This window comes from Pelodiscus sinensis, chromosome 8, assembly GCF_049634645.1.
Source record: "Pelodiscus sinensis isolate JC-2024 chromosome 8, ASM4963464v1, whole genome shotgun sequence".
NCBI lineage: Eukaryota > Metazoa > Chordata > Testudines > Trionychidae > Pelodiscus > Pelodiscus sinensis.
The window spans coordinates 3,877,630-3,883,888 of NC_134718.1; the positions used below are offsets into that span (position 1 = coordinate 3,877,630).

Here is a 6,259-nt window from a genome sequence, read left to right on the forward strand (position 1 = left end):
GTGGCCACCAGCCAGACTTGGTGGCCGCTCTGAGGCCACCAAAGGATGGGTAGTGAGAAGCCCTGACCAAGAGACTAGACTCACTCCTGACAAGACAGCGCAGCTCTAGTCTCATTCATTCAGAACATGCTTGTCTATTGCTGTCACACACCCCTTCTTCAGTGCCCTTCCCGCCCCATCCCCTGGTAGCACACAGGCTGCAGCTACACTGCACGTGGGGCTGTCCCATGCCAGCTGACTCAGGTCCTCAGCTGGGGCCAAGAGGCTAGTTAACTGCAGGGCAGGTCAGGCTGGGGGGAGAGGACTCTGCAAAGAGGGACTGCCCCAGAGCTCAGGCTACGGCCCAGGAAGCCTGAATATCTACATGGCAATTAAACAGCCCCTTAGCTTCAGCCCTAGCAGCCTGAGTTAGCCGGCATAGGCCAGCCGTGGGCATCTAACTGTAGCATGCGCACATCCCTCACTGACTGCTGCCCCTTGGATCAGGACACTGTAGCATGGTGTCCGAGGGGCCCAGTTACAATATTTCTTACGGACTAGCTAGAGGGAGCATCTGGGGAACTGGAGCAGTTTGCAGAGGACATTAGATTAGAAGCTTGAGTCTCTTGTCCTGGCACATCATAGTCCTTGCTGCAGTCACTGTTCTGTGTGCTCACTGCAAGGCGGGGCTGTGACTAGTTTTGCTTCATAAAGCTGAGTGAGGAAGATTATGAACAACTCCAGGTGGCTGTAAACACACGGGAAGCCAATTGCTGTCTCTATGGCTCTGTCTGAGTCCCTGCTAATGTCATCAGCCTTCTCCAGGGCAGGTCATTCCTTTCCTCACAGCAGATCATGTCAGTGGAAGCCAAGCAAACAGACTTGACAAGACTGCGGGTCAGGGGAAGCGAGGTCAGGAGCAAGATAATGAGCCTAAAGCAAACCAGGGGATTTCTAATGGCTAAGCAGGATGCTGAGGAGGGTCCTGAACTCCAGGGTACAGCCTATAAGGGGAGCTGAAGGCCAGAAAGTTTTCCAAGGTGCTTGATGGAAGCATACACCTAAGGACAATGAGGCATGTTGTAAGGTAACTTACGAATGATGCAGCACAGTACAGTGTACTTTCCTATGGCGTGGGATAAGCCACAGGCAATATCAAGCTATAATTTAAACAACCACTAGATGTTGCCACTGTTCTTCTCAACTGCAGCTAGAGATTTCACATTCATCAGCTGTGGTGTTAAGTCTGGGGGCTTTAAAATCTTAGGGCATATTTACCAAATCCCCCCTCCTAATCTTTTGCCCACTGGCGTTCACAGATCACAGGCAATTACTCTGAGCCACATGTTCAGGGAGGGCTGGTTGCCTCCCTGAGTTCAGGCAGCAGGTGGCCTGTTATCTCTTGCAGAGGGCGCCTGGCTTGCTGGCATGTTGGCTCCCTGGGAGTAAGGCCTCATGGAGAGTTCTTCTCCCTTCATTAAGCAAAACACTTGGGGCTGGCATCAGTCCAAATTTACAGCACCCCTACCCCGGGGCCAAAAGCATGGCCTGCCTGTAGCCATGCCTGTCTGCTCTAGCAAGCTTCAGGGGGCAGCCGAGTTAGTCTGTACCGGGGGGGGGGGGGGTAGGAACATAACAACAAATGGTCTGGTAGCACTTGATAGACTAACAAAATGTGTAGATGGGATCATGAGCTTTCGTGGGCACAGCCCCCTTCTTCAGATGACTGGAGTTGTGAGTTTAGGATGTGCAGACCCAAAATAAATGGGGGGGGGAGAGACAGGGAGCAGAGGGTATAGAAAATAGAGGGGGGTTAAAGGAATCAGTGAGTATCTGAAGATTGAGTAGTTAAAACGAAGCACATAAGAATCAAAGTCCATTGACAGTCAGCAGGGGCAGATGAGAGTGCCACGGGGCCCAGGGCAGCACCGCGGGGCCCCGGGCAGCGAAATTTTGCGGGGCCTCTCCTTTGACACGGCGCATGCGCTGGGCCTCGGGAAGCGCGGGGCCCGGGGCAGCCGCCCCGCTCGCCCTGCCCTAAATCCGCCGCTGACAGGAAGGTCATCTAAAGAAGTGGGCTGTGCCCACGAAAGCTCATGATCCCATCTACATGCTTTGTTAGTCTTTAAGGTGCTACCAGACCATGTGTTGTTTTGCACTAGCAAGGTCACCTGCTGCTGCAGAAGGGTCTTGGAGGAAGTGAGGTTCTGGCCTGCAGTGCACAGTGAGGACAGGGGAAAATATTTTTGAAAATAAAGTGCTCTGGAGGGCCCCAAAGCTCCATGCAGGCTGCTCTGCAGCCCATCCCAGCAAGTGCTATTGACAGGCAATGGTGCATGGTAAATGCACATCAGCTGAGCCTTTGCAAGGAAGAGTTGGAGCCCCAGAAGGCTCAAGCCCCCTCAGCTTGCTGACTTCAGTGGGTGTTCCCTGCCCACAAGGTGGACATGAATTTAGCCTGAACTCCAACCACAGCTCAGAACCTGAGGCTACAGAAAGTCCAACTCACACCTGGCACTGGGCATTTCTTGATAAATCTCCCCCTTCAAACAGTTCTCACAAGCATACTGCAGGAGGGACAGCAGCATGGCCCCTTGCCTCACTACCTGGCTGTGTCTACACTGCACCCCTTTTCCGGAAAAGGGACGCAGATGAGACAAGTCGGAATTGCAAATGAAGCGGGGGATTTAAAATTTCCCCACTTCATTTGCATAAACATGGCTGCCGCTTTTTTCCGGCTCGGGGCTTTGCCGGAAAAAAGCACCAGTCTAGATGGGGATCTTTCGAAAAATAAAGCCTTTTCCGGAAGATCCCTTATTCCTCTTAAAATCAGGAATAAGGGACCTTTTGGAAAAGGCTTTATTTTCCGAAAGATCCCCGTCTAGACTGGCACTTTTTTCCAGCAAAGCCCCGAGCCGGAAAAAAGCGGCAGCCATGTTTATACAAATGAAGCGGGGAAAATTTAAATCCCCCGCTTCATTTGCAATTCCGACTTGTCTCATCTGCGTCCCTTTTCCGGAAAATGGGTGCAGTGTAGACACAGCCCCTCTGTCTAGGTTGATTTCATGGGGGTCGTGGGTGCAGAGGCGTCAAACTTTGTACAGTATTCAGGAGAAAGCACATTCTACCCTCTGGTGGTACCAATGGGTTAATGGGCCGTATACCCCCAAAGAGAAACATTCCAAGGTGAGGAGCAAGAAGAAGGCACCGACCCAAACTGTGAATTAAAACGGAGATGGAAAATCTGCTCTTAAGTCGCCTCACTCTAACGGGAACGGGGGGAAGCAAAGAAGCAGCTTCATTGTGTAAGCTCTGAGGCAGCAGCCAGGCCTTCTGCCCAGCTGGGAAAGGCCCTAGCACGCTGCTGGCGGCACAGAAGCAGTGACACAACTAACAGTTGAGGGAAATCTTAGCTTAGGTCCCTCCCCCATGTTTGGTGCACAGAGTCTGGGCAGAATGACGTGTCCCACGAGAGGGCTCACTGTGCTTTTCAACCTGCTACTCCATCCTTTATGATCACCCCATGGTGCAGGGAATGGGTCAGTTCCCAGGTGACAAACACTTGGGCCTCATCTACTTCCCTAAGGGTTAACTGCTGCCTGGAAAGCCATGGGAAATGGGTGGAAGTGGCAGATTTTAGCATAACCCTGCTGACAGGAGGAAGGATTCTGGGTTAAATTGTCTATTTCTCTCTGGAGTATGCAGAGATCCCTCTATCAACCCTGAAAAGATACACACGCCAAGCAAAGTACACTCTATCAGTGGGTGAGGAGAGAGTTACACCATCAGGCAGGATGGGAAAGGGAAGAGGAGAACACAGGGTGGGGGATTTGTGAAGGGACAAGAAAGGAAAACAGGAGTTGCACTGAGCAGGGGAGAAGCAGACCCCAGGAAGTCAGGAAGACAAAGGACAGATAATGCTGATTTTATAGACACTGCACTAAAAGGAGAGTGGCTGTGTTTTGTAGCAAAACATCCTGGAGCCCAGCAGCTTCTCATTCCACCTCTGCCACTATCCCTCTCTTCCCACCCACCAGCACAGCTGAGTGGCAGAGGCAGAATGCGAAGCTGCTGGGCTCCAGGACGTTTTGCTGCAACGTGTAGGAAGGAGGGGCAAAGCTCCCTGGACAGGACTGCCCACATCTGGGCAACTTCATTCAGCCAGGTCTAGAACAAGCCCCTCCACACACACCCCCCTTATGGCAGTGCCAAAGATGCCTACACTCCCCAGATGCCCAGGAAGACTGGGGCACTCCATTCTTTTGCCTTCTAGTGCTGCACTTCCCTGGCCCACTTCTCCATGGCCACAGCCCCCTCAATCTCAGCAGCCCCCCTGGAGGGCCTTCTTTGTTCCACAGCATTAGAGGGTTAGAGCCTACTCTAAACACAGTTCTCCCTCCCCAAGTTCCAGGCAGCTTCTCTCTCTGCTCTGCCAGCCCTGCTGCTCTTAGGGCCCAGCAGGCCCATCTGATGGGCCACTACTTGTAGTTCTCCTAAAACGTGCTTCTCATTCAGCCTCCCCAGGGCTCTGTTAACTTCTTAGTGGCCAGTGGGGGGCAGATGCCCCACCACAATCCAATGGTTTAGAATTAACACAAGGAGAAAGAACATGTAGATTTTTAGCTATCACTACAGAAGACCCCAAAAGATAACAAGCACTACGGAGAAGGTTCCAAGCTCCTAAAGGAGCTACTGAGACGAGGATAATTGATAATGAGTCCAAACCAAAAAGCAAACAAAAGCCCCACTGATGCAAGGCATGCATCCCATAACCAATTCAATACAAGCATCACACTATGGCTACGTCTACACTGGCATGATTTTCCAAAAATGATTTTAACGGAAAACTTTTCCGTTAAAAGCATTTTCGGAAAAGCACATCTAGATTGGCAGAATGGTTTTCCGCAAAATAACTTTTTGCGGAAAAGCGTCCGTGGCCAATCTAGACGTGGTTTTCCGCAAAAAAGCCCCAATCGCCATTTTCACGATCGGGGCTTTTTTGCGGAAAACACTACTGTGCTGTCTACACTGGCCCTTTTGCGCAGAAGTCTTTCGGAAACAGACTTTTGCCCGAACGGGAGCAGCACAGTATTTCCGGAAAAGCACTGATGATTTTACATGAGATCGTCAGTGCTTTTCCGGAAATTCAAGCGGCCAGTGTAGACAGCTGGCAAGTTTTTCCGCAAAAGCAGATGATTTTGCGGAAAAACTTGCCAGTCTAGACACAGCCTACTAGTTTAGTAGTGTGGTAACAGCTAGCAAATCAGACATGATCTAGTTCCTCGTGATATTCAGTGTGCTACTCTTCCTGGTCTCCTTCTTTGGACCCACCTACAGTTTTTTGCCAAAAACAACTCCACTTTTCACCTATAGCGTAGGGGAGGGGGGGTTATACCAGTTGTTTCCTTATGTTCACACAAGAACTCACAGTCACCTTTGGCCTTGTGGCTTTCCAGACAAAGCTAACTCCCCCCATGCCTGCCAGTATTCACTCACTTGTCCTCCACATTTCTTCTGTTTATAGCACCACCCCAGATGGGCTGCAGCTCTAATTAGGCCTGGCTTAGGGGTTTGTGGTTCTCTCCCTGCCTGGCAGGGCAAGAGATCACATCCCCTCGCTCTACTCACTCCTGGGGACTCTCAACCCAAGGGACCCAATGAGGGGTCACTAGGCTCAGTCTGGCCTGTGGTGGGGCAGAGCAGCAGGGAGCCCATCTGTCCTGCAATCTCAACCAGGGCAGGGCAGCCAACAGCTCACAGGGCATGGCTAGCAATCAGTCCAGGCAACGACTCAGTCTCACTGACCCAGGCCCTCAATCAGGAATGGGGCAGCCAAGAGTTACTGTTCTACTGGTGGCTCAGAGGGGAATTAGCTCCCAGGCAGGAGCTATAACAAATGCATCTGGCACCCTGCCTCCAGCAGGTAGAAGACCTATCCAGGCCTCCAGGCTTACCAGTTGTGCAGTGAGCAGCGTGATGGGGATTCCGGGGGGGAGGGGGCAGTGACAAGTGTGGAACAGAGGAAGTGACAAGGACTTGGAGGAGCATGTCAGGGAGGCAGGCAGTGCGGGAGCTGTGTGGATGTTGGTGGCAGAGGGGGAGTGACTCAGGTGCTGGGGAGAAGTGGAACAGGGAGTGACTTGGCTGCAGCGGGAAGGCCCCTGGAGAGGGAGGTGCACAGAGCAGGCAGGGCAGGGACCAGGGCAGTGACATGGGTGTGTGGAATGCAAGGCAGTACCAGAGCACGTGGGATGTCAGGATCTCCTCTAGGAGAATGGAG

General features: G+C 52.1%; 1 protein-coding gene across 1 annotated transcript in view; it reads right to left on the reverse strand.

The window, feature by feature from the left end:
• The window catches only part of SEC24C (SEC24 homolog C, COPII component), a 106,273-nt gene that overhangs the window by 94,085 nt on the left and 5,929 nt on the right, over positions 1 to 6,259 (reverse strand). The window lies entirely within an intron of this gene.